Source organism: Electrophorus electricus, chromosome 24 (assembly GCF_013358815.1).
Source record: "Electrophorus electricus isolate fEleEle1 chromosome 24, fEleEle1.pri, whole genome shotgun sequence".
Taxonomy (NCBI): domain Eukaryota; kingdom Metazoa; phylum Chordata; class Actinopteri; order Gymnotiformes; family Gymnotidae; genus Electrophorus; species Electrophorus electricus.
In genome coordinates, this window is record NC_049558.1 from 6,853,281 (window position 1) to 6,870,738 (window position 17,458).

Consider the following 17,458-nt stretch of genomic DNA (forward strand, 5'->3'; position numbering starts at 1 on the left):
TGGTGGTGTTGTCCTGTCGCTCTAATGTGTTCACACAGGTTTGTTGATGGTGGAGTGGGGGTGGGGGGCACTTATGTCCCACAAAGCCCTCTTGTCTGTGTCACATTCTGGCTCTCCAGTTACAGCTAATGCTGCTGCCCTCTGTCAATCATATATCGCTGTCCAGTGCATTCCAAAGAGAGCTAACCCTCTCCGTGGGTGGTTTTTCTCTGACAAGCTGTACAACTGCACCTCTTTTCATTCCTGTTTCTGTTGCCATCTCACTCCTGAAGGAGAATTCCTGCTTGTCTGCACTTCAGACCAGCCTAACCTGATGGGATCCCCTTCTGAGCCTTGATTCCTCTTAGGTTTTCTTCCTCTTGCTCCCAGAGATATTTTCCTTGCCTCTGTCATCTTGGCTTGCTGATTATAGGTCTGGTTCTGGACTCCCTGTACAAATGATTTCTGTAAAGCTGCATTGTGTTGTGATAAGTGCAATGTAAATAAATGTTAATTGAACATTAAACTCTGCTAAAGGGTACTGATATTTCACAGACTGTTGAAAGCATTTGTGTTATTCCCGGTTTCTTGTGCTTGCTCTAAAAATCTTAAAGGGAGCTTGAAACAGGAAACAGGTCATCATCAAGTTGGGGTATTCATCTATTTTACTTGTCAGCAGAAAGGTTATAAACAACAGAATAAGAGAGAGAGAGAGAGAGAGAGAGAGAGAGAGAGAGAGAGAGAGACAGAGACAGAGACAGAGACAGAGAGAGAGAGAGCAACAGGGTGTAAGTGAAGGGTGTAAGTGAAGTAGGGTCCATGAGCCAGACAGAGAGAAACAGGTCAGTCAGCTGTCAGATTGACTGAGTACTGCAGACATGAAAAGCCTCAAAACTTTACCATGAAGCTGAATGGTGAGACCATCATAAAACTCTCCCAAATAACACTATTTAAAATCCACCAAATATGTAGACATAAGGATGAATATGGGAAAATGTAATTAAATTTATCTGCACTTATTCCACTTCATGTGAGATTCTCTTTTTGTTGCTTATTAGTGATATGCAATAATCCCATTATATTTTACAACTATCAAAACAAACAAAACCAGCATTTTGTTACTCTGCACACTTGTGTGCCATGACAATCAATACATTTTCTTAATTGGCTTGGCTCTAAAAATGCCTTTTTCTTTGAATGCCACAGACACACCAGATTCCAAAAGTAGGAGCCTAGGAAGAAGAGAGTTGTCATTCTATTATATTTTGCTTTAACACGTTAAATAGATATCAGCTGATAACTGACCAAGATTGTGGCACTCATACTTCACAGTTCACATAGAGGTTTCATTACTTCTTTTCCTAATGCTTATGATCCAGAATGATATTCATTTGCATGTCAAATTGCAACAATGGAAGTTTGTGTGAGTTGTTTTGTAGTTTTGTAGTGAATTGAACCAGAGGATGCAGAAAGTGCAATGCTTTAATTGTACCATTGTTTTGATATTGTATACCAATGCAGCTCTCACTCATGGGTTAGACTCTATTATGGACACTTATGCATCAGCAGTAACAGTGATTTAGGAAATGTGATGTCTTTGCAACCACAGGAACAAATTTTGGCCAATCAGAAATCGTGGATGAGTAGAGAGTCATGCTCCTTGCTGAAAACTTGTACTGAAATCCTTCAATTCCGGCAACAGGAAGTATCAAACAGAATCGACCATCATATACATAATTTTTAGTAATAATGCCATGACACCATAACAAATGTGCTAATCGTTGACTAAGAGGCAAGACACAAACCACAAACCCTGAGAATAATTTCTGCCAGAACATATTAAATGCTTTTGGTTTGCTTGAACCAAACACAGCAAAAATGTAGTCAAACAGATTTTTCTCATTCCCAGATTCCATGAGAATATCTCTGATAACCATAAACACAAACTACCAAACATGACTGTGGTCATGTATTATTCATATATGGTTCAGTATTCTTCTGACCCAAGGCTATAGTCCTCACCCAGATTATAACAAATGCCATTGTTCCAGTGCCAATGCGACCCATAATGAGATGCCTGAACGGTTGCCACCTCATTGCACTTGCTCTAATAATAATGTATTATGTAGAGAGGCCCTTTTGGTTATATGTGAAGGTCAACATTACATGACACAGTTTCATGATTCTAATACACATATGGTTCTCTGCTATGCAAAAGCCTTTCAGAACATAACCATCCACAAAGTTCAAAACATCTAGCACCCCTTAAACCTATGCTGTTCAGTGAATTTAGTTCACCATTCAATACAGTCATGACCCTGAATATAGTAACTAAGCATGGTGTCCTTGGACAAGCTAAGCACCACCCACTGTGAACAGATTTTGTATTTGCAGACCCCAGATAGCCATACTTGGAACTTATCTCCACCATGAATGTTCTGAAAGCTGGAGACCTCCAGGGTCTGTCCATTGACCTCTACTATATAAGCATAATATTAATTCAAGTCTTCTGATGACATCACAGGCATGCCAAGTACACACTGATGGACTGCTGTGGAATACAGTCCATCAGTGTACCTTACTGGGTTCCCTGATGGTTCTTTTGTACATAACAATTTATGAGGGAACAACATGATTTAAACATCTACTTTTTCTAATATGAACTGGTTCCTCCTCCCACTAATTCAGAAGCACTTTTGTTTGTGCAGGTGATGAAGGACCTCTGTACGAAACATCCTGTTTCTTGGGTCACCTCAAATTGCCACTGGCCAGTGGAACAGCATTTAAAACAAATGAATTTCATGCTTCAGTAATGCAGTACATTGTTCCCACTGGAGTTCCTACGAATATGTGCCTAAAGCACCAGTACAAAAATCCATATTTAGGACAGCCTGGCTCACTCACTGCAGAGAGTGGATGGAAAGCAGACTGCAGAATAAAGCTGGGAATTCTTAGCAGTTAAGAGGTCACTGTCAGTTCTCCCAACAACAATCATGATTAAAAAGGGGAAATATAATTTTAAGAACTATTCCATGTGTCACCTGTCTGATCTGCAGATCGATTCATGCAAGCCAAAGTTGGCGGATGTGTGGCTGACACTGAGTAGCCCTCAGTCTACACTTGCCCAGCCACTTGCCCTGGCTCCTCCTCTAAGCAAGTACCAGCCACTGAAATTTACATACTGAAAAGTAATATTTAGTTTACCTAGGTCCTCAACACACAGGGTTCACATGATTCTAATACACACAGATTTTTTTAATAGTTGTGTGAAGTCCACTCGGCTGTAGTCCACTCAGTATTCATTCACCTCTTCACCATCCTACCCACTGTGTGTCGGTGCCCCTTCTTAGCCACGATGTCTTCCAATGCTTTAAATGCTTTTGCCATTAGTCTGAATTCGTGGCTAGCAAGGTCAATTACAAAATTCAACTGTTTCAATATCACTGAAAGTGGGAGCCTCTCTTTGTCAGGGTACGAAGTGGATAAGTGATACCAGTGAAGTTCTTCACAGTGTGGTAGGACAACTTGCCCAGGAAGCTGCAGAGTTTGCTGGTATTTTCTGGATGGCAACAGTACCTGATTGCCTCTGCCATAAATTGGTAGGTATTCACCCCCCTGATGAGGCTGGTCACATGATCAAGAACGTGACCTGGCAATGGAACATCAGAACATCTTTGAAATCATCTTGAGATTGGCATGTTCACACATATTGTACTTTCAGTAAGTTATACACTACATGATTTGCAGCGTGAGGTATAAATCAGACAGACCTGCACTTCAAGCAAAATGTTGTGACCTTAGTAGTAATTCAGAAAAACAAGTGACCTGAGTCATGGTAAACATAGCATGACAATTGGCTCTAGGCATGCAGGATCTAGCCTTTCCCGGGCTCTTGTCCTGGCATTTTTATGCACGACCACACCAAAAATTCACAGGAACATCAAAACTGGGGCTTTGAAGAGATAAAAGAAGTTGTAGGGTAAGAAACTTTAGGGTCCTTTTGTACCATGTGGTTGCTGATAAACCGATCTGATGTATGCAACATGAATTTATGGAGTCATTCAGTCTTAGAAGTATAGGCCAATCATGGCAGAGTGATGATATGGGAAAGGGCAACCGTAGCAGTCACACTAGACTAGACTAGACTAGTCACACTAGTCACCAAAATTAAGATGCCAGGAACAGCCATTCTCGGCAGCAATGTGGGCGTGGATGTGCAAACTGTGCCATGACAAAGAACATTGTCACCACATTCACCATGGGATGGCCCCTACACCATCAAATAGGGTGTAAGTGAAGTAGTGTATCGGGTCCAAGCTTCAAAACAGACTGTTGGGTGCCTGTTGCTCTGAGATTACGGCCTGGAGGATTGGGGACTTGTGTGGTGTCCACCACTGGATTTAGGGAGTGGGCTAATTGCAAGCATGGTGAGGACTCTCAGGAAACTGTGAGACTTTGGTAATTTTGCTTTTTATGTTTTAAATGCATCATTTAACATGTCTGTGATTGTGTCAGTTCAGTTCAGTTGTGTCTTCCTTACTGTGAAAGAAATGTGTTACCGTCTTTGTGGTCTGTTTGCTGTCTGTTAACCATTCATTTTTCCCTGTAAGTCAATACTATTTTGCTTTGCTTTATGCAAGTCTTTCTAAAGGCTCCGCGAATTGCAATGTTGAGCCTGTTCCTCGAAATGTATTTTTTTACTTCCGTGCTACAATATATTCCTAATGCTTTACTGTCATGTTGGATTATCAAAGTACTGCTGCATATGTTTTTAAAAAATCGTGCTTAATACGGAAAACAAACGTTGCAGACACATTACGATAGTGTTCGGTTATGGTTTAACAGAGCCGCACTGTTAGCTACACTTTAGAGTTACAAAAGGCAGATGATTCATATGAAGAGACGGAGATTTCCGTAAACCTAGAGGAGAGGAGAGCAAGATAGAGCGTGAACTTCGAATCCTATGATGTGTATCGCACACACGCTTATTTACGCGCCACCTGGCGGTAAGGAAGGGATTTTAGCCGTGCACTTTCAGAGTTGTGATTGCGAGCGAGACTAATATCTTAGAAATTTAATTCTGTTTTTATGGACAGCGGCAATTTACAGCAAGGAATACTTTTCCTAAACCTTTAAAGGATTTAAAAAGCAAAGCTTAGGTCATCATTGCGAGCATTGTTCAAACGTCCATGTTACATAAAAGCGTTAAACCCCTTAATGAATAGACTGTAGACTGTGCTCTTAATTAATTTTTACATTATGTTTCAACACAAATAGAAGACACGGGATATTTTGGGAAGATACTGGCGACGAAAACCCGTATAAACCAGATTTTCCAGAACTTACCCACATGCAGCAGCAGAGGGCAACAAAACATAACGTTTCTGTACCTATCTCCGCTACGCTTCTAAGCCACTTTCATTGTGTGACATTATAATCATGTGTTGTCAGTAATCTAAATGCGACGTTAAAAAACACCGCCAACACAGTCAAAAGTACATTAGCTGATTTGTGCTTTTACAATATGATAATTTTTACTTAATGAGTAATTCAGAGAATAAAAGCAGATGACAGTAGATGGCGCACATGCATGCGCGTGTGCTCAGCGTTCTATTTGTAAGCGTGCGGAAGAGGCAATGTCTGGGTCCTGAGGATTCTATAGCCGATATGATAGAAGACATCAATAGAGGTAAAGATCAAATGGCTCGACCAATAAATGTACAGGCATATAAACAAGACAGTCATGCATATTAATCTACGTGCAAAATGTCAACATGCACAACAACTGATTTTAAGATGTAACTTTGAAAAATGACTTAGGCCCAACATTAGAAGGTCACTTGAGTTTCTTTTTGCTGGCAGCCAATACGTTTTTCATGGGCAACGAGGCAGGCTTTATTGACTAGTCAGTTACCTGATCTAAATCCACTACACATAAGACCAAAAGACCTAAGGGCTCAGATCCAAGCCAGAACTAAGAGTGGCTGTAGGTAAAGGCCAACAAGAACATCACCTAGGATACCTAGGCATGTGTTTCTGTCTTACTAATGTGTTTATGTCTTACTAATGTAAGATGTCTTTGTTATATAGATTTATTAAGCAGTTATATGCTGCATTGTGCATACAGCTTATTAAAATGAATGGTTGTGGCAATACAAATATTTTATGTATGTATTGTTAGCAAGAGAAATAAAAGCTTCTGTTCCATTATCTTCTTAAACAGTTTTATGCTTAACCCTTAACAAAAACACTACCCTCAGAATTGAAATGGCTACTGACGACAGATGAAACTTGATCATATCAGCGTTTTCATCATCCTTGACCACCTTTCCTTTCTACACTAAGAGGAAATAGACAAACCATTGTTTTGTCTTTGGCAAACCATTGTAAACTAAAAAAAAAAAACCCTCTAAAATACATGAGAAATAAAAAACGTTACTAACCCAGAATGTTAGTTGACAGGCAACATTGTTATGCACCCAGTACAGAATGCAGTAACACTTAATATATCCGTCGAAAACTGTATTAAAGGTTAAAAGACTTGGTAGAGTATTTGTATAAGATTTTATTACACCTTAATTATTACCAGATGAAAGAAAGTGGTAGTTAATATTAATAATATGACCTGATATAATGTAATATTAGTATAGTTAATTATAGATTTTCCAAAAATTGCTGCAGGGAAGGATTCTCATTTCCAAATAACCTTAGCTCAAATATGGGTGGTGTCTACAGTGGAAAAAAAAAGAAAATAAACAAAAAATACACATTTAGTCTATGACATGCTGGTTTAGGTATTTCAAGAATCCTAATTTTTCTGGGTTATTCAATTTCAGTTTCCCTTCAGTATCTAGTATAGTTCAATGCACATAGAATATAAAACAGCAGGCCAAAAAAGTCTTGATGAATGAACTGGTAGAAGTGTGATATGCTGTGTGCACATCAGTAGATGGTTATTGACAGTCCAGTACAACACTGATATAACAGTCCTATAACAGAAAAGTCACCCTGGCTCACAATCTTACAGAGTTGCACTCCTCTCAACAAAAAGCACAATGCAGTGTTTACTCTCTGACTGGTGAGAGGACTATGAGTATAGAAGTGAAGTCCATAGTGAAGTGCTTACATTTAGCATGCCATGTGTCAACATTACAGGCTGCTAACGTGAGGGTGTGGGTAGGGAGTTGATGGAAGATACTGGACCCCTGAGATGGAAGACTAGCAGTATTTCAGTGGAATAAGATATTTGAACACCACTGCCATATACATCCTATCGCTGCAGCAGCATATCTGCAAATGGAAAATGCCCACAGTGCCAAGATTATCCAGGAATAGTTCAGTGAATATGGGAGGGAACTCAGTTTAAAACCCTGGCTTGACTTTTTCCTTTTCGTTTATTCTTTAAATTTCAGATTTTTGTTTGAATCTCATATATAGTCACGTAAAGAGTACAAAGTACCAAGACGCACATAAAAGCACTCTTTGTACAGAGCGCCAAGATACTCTGACATTTTGACCCACGGCATTTGTCAGTGGATCACAGCTCGGGTCAAACATATTTTTTCTGTTTTCTCCCCGAGATGACATTTAGCATGTCAATGCACAAAGTAACCGTTTGATTTGTGTCCCCCATGGTCTATCTCAATGGTACATCCCAGATGTGGCAGGCCATGCAAAGATGTATTGATTGAAAGTGCGAAAATGTAAATGCCTAAACCATTACTTATTTTTTCTGTGATTGTTACGTCAAAGTGTGGTTATGTTGAAAACCAAACAAATAGTTAAAAGTTCAAAGAGGTTTTATTGTCATTTCAGATATATACAAGTACACAACAAAAACAAGACAATGTTCCTCCAGGACCATGGTGCAACACAAAACAACAGTGCAACAGACAACATGCTACACAAGTGCAAACAGTCCAATATAGTGCAAAAATGTCATTACATAAACATTAAATAAACAATAATAAATACAGGACAGGACAAATACAAAATGAGTAGACAGTGCAATTATTTAGTCCAGTACACAGTACTGGGCATATGTAAATAGGAATCAGTGACATGCTACCCTGAACATAGCAGTCAAATATCAACAATGCAGTTCCATTGCACTGCCATGTGGAGCACTCAATAAATAATGTATAATTATGTTACTACTGTAACGTGTTGGCCCGAGTGCCGCAGGGCATGGAGCAGGATGCACAGACTCTCTTGGCATGGCTGAACATTTAATTAAAACATAAAGACAACGGCACTTACATGTATTATGAACGATGAACATGAACACAACATGGTTAACATGAAATAAACATGGATACATTTAACAACAACGCAAAGCACATTTAACATTAACATTAACATTAATACGCTACATTAGCATCTACAAGTACAATGACCACTACCCTGCACACAAGGACAAGGGTTTATATACATAAAGACAAGACAAGGTGCAGGTGTGTGCAGGCGTGGCCGCAAACAAAAGATCCTCTCGCTTCACGTGGCGGGCCAAACCATGTGACTCGCGGGAGGCGAGCTTTCCATGACAACTACATAATATAACTATTAGAATTAATAATAGAGGATTGGGAGTTATAATGGGAGTTATATTGATCTTCTCTGTCTCTACTTTGAATTGGTTGACTTATATTCTCTCTAATGATACTGTATGATTTACTATAACTGAGTCACGTGTAAATGCATAATATTGTTAAGTGTCCATATTTACAAAGAATTTTAACAACAATGTATTAGTTTAAACAATGTCAACACTATACATAAGAGGAAAAAATGGCTTGGGGTTTGGGGTGAGAGAACCTTCCTTTTAGTTGTCAACAGAGAAAACCCCTAAACCCAAAGTCTAATCTGATCTTGTCTTGGTTTCAGCATTTTCCTTGTTCCATGATTATGCAGAAGGTCATGTACTAAATCTAAAGAGCTTGGCAGCAGTTGACACTGTAACACTCAATTTAGCCTCATGCCATATGCCAAACACCAAAACTGACTACTATTAAATTTTTAGTACTCTGTCACCTTTTGCTCAAATTAAAGACCATGTGGTACCCATCTCATCAAGCCAGATACTCAAACATGTGGGCGAACCAATCAGAAAGCTCAATCATGTCCTGGCGCCTGCACTCTTATAAAATCAATGTTATTGATTTACTGTTGGAGAGACACACATCCTGTCTGAGAGAATGTGTCTGTCGGCGATAACCAAAGAAATAGAGAGCATTAAGGTGTCCTGTGTGTGTTTCTGTGTGAGCTGCACACTGGTATATTTTTTGGAAGTATAAAGATCAAAAAGTATACAGAATAAAAAAAGTTTCTCAAGGAAGGATACACATTGACAAGACAGAAGATTTACAAGGTACACATTTGTGTAGGAATGATGTTCACACAATGTTACATAAATGTATAATGACTACTCTCACTTTATTCAAACGAACTGAAACTGTTTTTCAAAAGTGTTCTTTTACTTGACTTTTTTAATTGACTGCTTATTCTTCCAGATAAGGACAATTCGTTCGGCAGACCTCACTATGAACAGATCAGGGACAGCCATAAATGAACCTGAAATGTTCCCAACCACTGAAGCGGCACAATAGAGTGCTGCATGAAACAAAAAAAAACAAAACAAAAAAACAAACCTAATGGAACGATGTGTTCACTCCCTCAGGCGAGCAGCATGAGTTCTGCTGGAAGTGAGCTCTGCCTGAAGCAGACCAAACCTGATTTCTCCATCACCTCTTTCTCCTTCTCCCCTCGATCTCTAGGCCCTGAACACTGAAGAGTTGATGTAACATGGTGGCATGACCTGCTGAGACACACCAACAGCCTGCTTCAGAAGACAGCGTCCTCATGAAATCCTGAGAGCAGTGCTGGATGCAAGTTCCTGCTTCAGCTGAAATGTAGTAGCTCTAAATAACCAGGCATGAAATGTAAATACTCAAGCGTGTAGAGGGCTACGGTACCCAACACTGAGATCCTCACATGCTAATTAAAAGCCAAGAACAAGTAATTATCTTCTATTAACTCACAAGAGACTCCTGCAATCGAAGCACGTATTATCCACCGTTCTATAAGTACTCTGTCTGAAGACCATGCCTGAACAAGTTCCTGATGGGTCCATATCAAAACCATTTATTGAGTTGAGTGCAAATAAGACCTATTGCCCAAGTAGCCGATCTACCAGTGAGTCCATAGAGTGAAGTGACCTTTTATAATAGTCTCATATACATCCCAAGCTTAAAACAGTCCATATGAACACCATATTATGTGAAATAGCAAGTGAGAAAATGGCTCGGCTTTGCTGTTCAGTTTATCAGTAAATAAAAAGTATAAAAGTGAGTCAGTCCTATGTGGATAGCACTAAGTATAGACGTACATATCTTGAATTAAACGGACATTCTACAATTCATAGAAGGCACTGTTTAATTTAAGTGTCAATGAGAGTGCGGAACAAAAACAACCAGTTCAGTAAGCAACATGTAAAATTTACATGTAAAAGATGACAGATGAGAGATGAGAGATGAAATCCCATTTATTGCATCTGTATGTACGAGAGAGAGAGCGAGAGAGAGAGAGAGAGAGAGAGAGAGAGAGAGATAGAGAAATGTAAAAAATTTCATAAGTCTCTTTATGATACCCCTTATTATAAGGAAAAATGCCTAGAAAAGATGCATTAGAATCAGTGTCCCCACTGTGTCACACAGAAAGCAATGTAGTTTTGCACCTTAGGAAATCAATCCACCCAACAGCTAATGTCCCACGTTGCTTCTAAGAAATATCTGTGTGCCCTGTGCCTTTTGAGTGTGTATTATCCCACAAATCTCTGTGCTCCTGCTATGTGTTGGGTAGTAAGACATCTAGCTTTGGGCACAAACACACACTGAGATTTACAGCACCCAATCAGTCCATCCATTCCAGGCCTATGGGGGCCAAGGAGGCTTTAGTATCCTTGGATCAGGATTCATTGTTTGTGACAGCACCACAGATCAGTAGGTTTGAACAAACGTTTTAGGGCTGAAAAATGAAGAAAGATCAGTAAGATCTGTAAGACATTAGTAAGATCTGTAAGACATTCTAAGGGTAAATGAGAAGACTTGGCAGTGGCACTACATAAAAAATTGGGGCTAAATTTATTGCTTGTAGCTGATGCTTTTATCTAAAGCAACTTACAATTATGACTGAGTACAACTTGTGCAATTCAGGGTTAAGTGTCTCACTCAGGGGCCCAACAGTGGCAGCTTAGCAGCACTGGGGCTTGAACCAGCAACCTTCTGATTATAAGTCAAGTACTTTAACCTATCATGAAATATCTTCTGGTAGAAAGCGCAGGGTATGTTTCTACATGTTGGATCTTTTCAGTGGCTTCACACTGCGGTTATACAGTACACATGATCATCTAAGGTTGATGCTCTGATCTTGTCCTGAGGTTAATAGGTGTATAATATTAGTATTCAGGGGATGATGATCTCCCCAGAGGATTCTGGGGAATGTAGTGAAGTGCCACCAAGTATTAGGCACATTGGTCAGGGCTGCTAGACCAAAGGGCTGGTAGAGCTAAAAATGGTTATTTCAGCATATTTTTGCATTCTTCAGACAAACTATGTATGCCAGCTGCAATTTCAAAAAGAACAAGACTGAATAAAACTGAAAATCCACAGCATTTCTTTTTGTCTCTAACTGCTACTTTGAATGATCTGGCAAATGTACTTCACACGTCAGTCACCTTTTTTGATATTCTGATTGAAAGCATTTTTACTAGATAACCTATATCACAAACAAGCCAGTAATGATAGAACTATGCTCTTGTGGTAATACTATCTTTTGCAATTAAAAAATTAGATGTGTTATTTTAACCAACTTAAGGGATAGTGTGTTTTTAAGCAACTTCCCCACAAACAAACAGCAATGACACAAACATATCTGGGCTGGTGCATGTTACGATGTTGCCCTGTGGTCAGAAGCTGTCTGTTCATTAAATAAAGTAATCCATGCTCATTTGCTGTGCATGTGGGACTGTGTTCATGCATGTTGTTTTTGATCTGTTATCCCAATCTTTTTTTTTTTCTTTTTTTTTTAAATTGAAAGTTTTCTTTGGTTATCGACTGCCATAGACTTCCATTGAGGCATGGACACGAGGCCAAATGGGAGCCAGTGAGCCTGTAGGAATGTGATGTGACCGTACTGAGTGGGCGACTGACAGATACTTGAATGTGTATTTTAATGTTTTTGAAGCTTTTCCCTGTGAGCACTGGATCCATTGTGACTAAATGAACAAAGAGTTCTTTTAAGGAGTGGTTTTGTTTTGTTTAATATTCCCAAGAATGAAACCTAAAACCAATTAATTAATGCCAGGCAGTCTTTAGTGGAACTTTTAATTTCATCTATTAGCATGTCATTACTAAAGGAAATAACTAAAGACAAGCATGTCATTGTGGGAATAATGTCTAGGAGTTCACTGATTTACTGCCTTGGGAATGTGACCGAGAGATAATTTGGATTCAGTGTTCTTAGATTATGCCCCATCAATGCTTAGTATTTTCAGAGAATGAATATAGACAGTAAAATGCCAGAAAATGCAGTAAACTCAGTTACCACAAAAATAAATAAAAACATTAGTACCTGATGACTAAAGAAGATCTATAATAGAGAAGAGAAACACAATGAGAAGTTTAAAATGCAGGAAGGCAGGAGATGATATTCTGTGTCTTCCAAAAATATACACAAGAAGGTGTATAGGTCAGGATTGCACAGACTGAATTTTGCACATGTCCATTTTGGACTGCGACACCAATTGTTTTAGAAGGGAATACATAATTGTGCAAGATCATTTACAACCCTCAGTTCATGACAGACAGACAATCAATTTATGCTTTTGTATTGATGGCAGGGAATGTGCACTTATTCTAGTCTTGACAAAGGTTTCAGAAATTCCAAAGACAAGAGAACACAAAAGCAGTTCAGAGCAAGCCCCCATTCTGACAAAACTTAACTTCCTATTGATGCAAGATAGGGACTGTTGGGGAAATGTAGATTTGTTGCTTATCAGCAATGCACTACAGCAAAAGAACATCCCGGGCGTGTCACAGAGTCATAGGGGTGAACAAAGTACCAAAACTACAGAGAAAAATCTTGAAATAAAAGAGTGGCGTGTGAGAACATACTGGCTGTAATGGAAACGCCTGAAGCTTAAGAGGGTTTAAAAGCATTTAAAAGAAAATGTTCACCTTAACAAGACGTTTAGAAGGTAAGTTGTCAATATTCACCAATATCCAGCATTCACTCAAAAATGAGGAGTCTCGGTGGAAAAAGTTGGAGAAAATGTAATTCTTTTTTTCTGAAAATACAAATATGTTTTTGAGGATTTTCACAAAACAACACAAAATAGCATTATTAATTGACTTTTTATTTATAGTGAAATTTTGGTTAGGGCAATTCATAATACAGCTAGTATTGTTGGCTTGTTTTTCATGTTTACATATCATCTCCAACAAACTGTCACACATTCATTAAGTTGTTTTGCTCACCACCACATGATCTTTAATCAGCATACAAAGCTAAAAGCATCTGCAGATAATAACACAAATCCTTTACTGGCAATCAATTCTCAAAACACCTAATAGGATTTCTGGCATGACCAGAATGTTAATGTATAATCCAGGATTTGAAGGGAGAGTAGGGAAGTATGCTATAACTGGAGCAGCATGTAAGTTGGCTGTGAAAGTTTTTATTGCACGTGCACGCACACACACACACACACACACACACACACACACACACGCACGCACGCACGCACGCACGCGCGCACACACGCACGCACGCACGCACACACACACGCACGCACGCGCACACACACACACACACACACACACACACACATACACACACACACACACACACACGCACGCGCACACACCCACACACACTTGTAAAAGTAATTTTTGTGCATGTGTAATATGTCTGTTATGTCAAATCAAATCCAAAATATAACATGTAAAAGGATAACATGTAAAATCATGTAAATTATTTAGCTGAAGTTTAGTCCTGAATTATCAGTTAAATAGTTAAATCTTAAACTCTTACCAGGACGTGTGTGTGGCTGTTTTTTGCAGTAGCAGAAAATTTTGGTTATTCTGATTCTGAGTCTTGAGTCCTTCATGTCTTGTGTGTGTTTTAGAGGCACAAATTCACACCAAATCTTATCAAATGGCACAATTGCAATTACCCAATCATGGAGCAACATGCACAAATAGAAAGAAACAAGCAAACGTCTTAGTGCACATTCTGAAAGAGGACTTTATGAAAGTGGTCTAGTTTGTGCAGCTACTACTACTGTGACAATTTTCCAAGCAGATTCTAGAATGTAGAACTGATGTAATTAAGGTAATCAGAAAACATGATTGCTGCTTAGCAAATATGACATTTGCCTATAAGAACATGTCGAGGACTGCATCAACAAATAAGACACAGCACAAGAGAAAAAATAAAGGAAGAGGGTTGCTTGTAACTGCATTCTAAAACAACACTGAACAAAGTGATTGAGGATACTGAGATTCATCATACAAAAGACTTTTATCATTCAAGTGAAGGAGGCAGGGATGTTCTCAGATCAAACTGACAACCAAAGATGTGACAACCAAAGATCAGTGTGCAAAGTATTATGCCACGTCACTGATGGTATCCCTGAGAGACTCATCAATGTCATTGATCGTCATTGATTCTTAAACAGTCTCTGCAGAAAGCTGACACTGACTTCAAGCAATGTGGTGTCCACTCAACAGATGGAGCTGCAAACCTGCAAGGCAGGGACAGGGGCTTCTCTGCAATGTAAACAGAAGACTCACCAATTGCAGTCCACATATGGTGTTATGCACGCACACATTCTAAATTTAGTTTTAACTGATGTCACTGAAACTGTAGTGGCTAGTGCATGCCTTTTCTCTTTGCTAGATGATATTGCTGTATTCATGAGTCCTATAAGCACATGAAGTTATGGGAGGAAGACAGTGAGGATATGCAGCACAGACCGCTTGCTGCAATCCAAGAGACAAGCTGGTGGGCCAAGGACTAGGCCTTAACTAAAGTGTTGGATGTTTTGGAGAAGCAGACAATGCACTTTACACTGATATGATTATCATAATGATGAAGACCAATGAAGCTATCAAACCTATTGTTCGAGTCACAGCAAGAGATTACCTTGATGCCCTCCTAAAGTATGAGGTTTTTCTCGGAATTTTGAGCAGAACTCTCCTATGTCCAAGTACACACAAACAAGTAGCATGAACATATTAAATGCTCAGTGCTCAGTGCTTAAGTGTGTCACGGACTTTGATAACATCAGAAGGTAGTTTTTTGTTAACTAGGCAACTAGCATTCTACAGGAGCAGCATAACTTTCAATGCAGCAGTTTAAACTGGTCTCCCCCAGAAGTGAAGAGGAAAGAGGACACAAAACCAGTTTGTAGATGATGAGTCTATAAAAGATGCTGAGACGGAATACAAGGTATACAAAGTACTATTATATATTGTTGACCACTTTCATCATCGATATGCAGTACTGTGCTCTGATTTTGCTTGCATGGACCCAAACAATTTTACAGAAATAGGAAATAGGAAAAGTTTTACCAGAAACAACTATGAAGGAGCTCAGCAAATGCCTTTTAAAATTCATTGAGTGTGGCACAGCTGATGTAACGGTGAGCGCTAAGGAGGCAGACGCGTGTGTGGAGAAGAGCGAGATTTATTCAGGACAAATCCATAATCAGAGTCGGTATAAAGGTCCAAGGTCAAATTACCAATGTGGAGAGTACGGGAATACATGATTAACAAACAAAAACACACGAAGGCAAACAGGAAGCAGGCTATAACAAAAGAAGCTAGGAAAACTCAGGGCTAAGAAATACAAAGGCACAAAGTACAAACTTAACAAATACAATTATTCAAATATACATGCATGCACAGAGTCAATAAATAACCACAATGAACAGCAAAAACTAAGGGAACAAGACAGGGTTTAAATTCTATCAACTAAACAAGGGACAGGTGTTGAAAATCAAGCAAGGGTTGGAGAAAACAAAACTATGGAATGGAACTAAAAAACCACAAGACAGGGAAACCATGGAACACGGAAGCTGGGAGGGACTGATCATGACAGCTGAGACCTTACAAGAAGAAATGATAAACATTGCCACACATTAGAAGAGACTGAAGTTGCCCCCCTTGGGACAGCTATAACATTAGAGAGGTCACTGATGTGCCAGGTGTCACGGAACGCCTCCCCCAAGTCACGTGATTGGGCCCGCCACGTACAGTGGGAGGGCTGTTTGTTTGTAATCACACCTACAAACACCTGCACCTCGTCTGTCTGAATGTATATAAACCTGAAAAGAGTGCATGGTGTTGGTTATTGTCAATGTAACAGTCAGTGTTCATTGTATTAGTGGTCACCGTACGTGTTTAATGTTAATCGTTAGTGTTTCATGTTAAATGTAAATAAATGTTCGTCCCAGTCTGTGGAGTCTGTGTGTCCTGCCTCTCGCCCTACGGCACTCGGGCCACCGCACGCTACAGAATAACCAACCGCTACAGGACGCATTCTCCCTCGACAAAGAATGGACTTCCTAGTGGGAGGTGCATAGACACCCCCTGCACCGATGCCTGGATCCCAGGATATTGGGAAGAGAACCATGACCGTTGTCTGCGTTTTCTCCGGAGGCGGAGGGGAACACCCCCCCCCCCCCCCCCCCCCCCCCCGAAAATTATTGGGGGGGGGGCACGGACACGTCAAGGTGCCTGCGGGGACAGCGGGCGCCACGTCACAGCCTCTGTGTTTGTGTTGGCGCTATCGTGTGTTTATGTTTGCGCCTTTGTGTTTACAGGCGCAACGTTTTGTGGAGCGTACCGGACTGCCCCGAGAGAGGCAGGGAAGCTGCTTTTCTCCCTCTCGCCACGAGGTCTCCCTTACTGGCAGCACCTAGCCTGCCTGGTACTGGGTGGGCGCCAGGCACTGCCGTGCTGTGTGTTTTGTGTTTACGTGTACAAGACGCCCCTTAGGAGGGGGTTCTGTCATGGAACGCTTGCCTCCCCCAAGTCTCATGGTTGGCCCCCCACGTACAGTGGGAGGGCTGTTTGTTTGTAACCACACCTGCACACACCTACACCTCGTCTGTCTAAATGTATATAAACCCGTGGCAAAGAGTGCAAGGTGTTGGTTATTGTCAATATAATGTATGGATGTAACAGTCGGTGTTCATTGTATTAGTGTTCACCGTACGTGTTTAATGTTAATCGTTTTTTGTTTGTTTTACGCGTGAGTGATTCTTGTGAGTGCCATTAGTGTTTTATGTTAAATGTAAAGAAATGTTTGTCCCAGTCGGTGGAATCTGTGCGTCCTGCCTCTCGCCCTGCGGCACTCGGGCCACTGCACGTTACACCAGGGCAAAGCTCGGAGGGTCTTGAAATTATGGAGCTTCCCA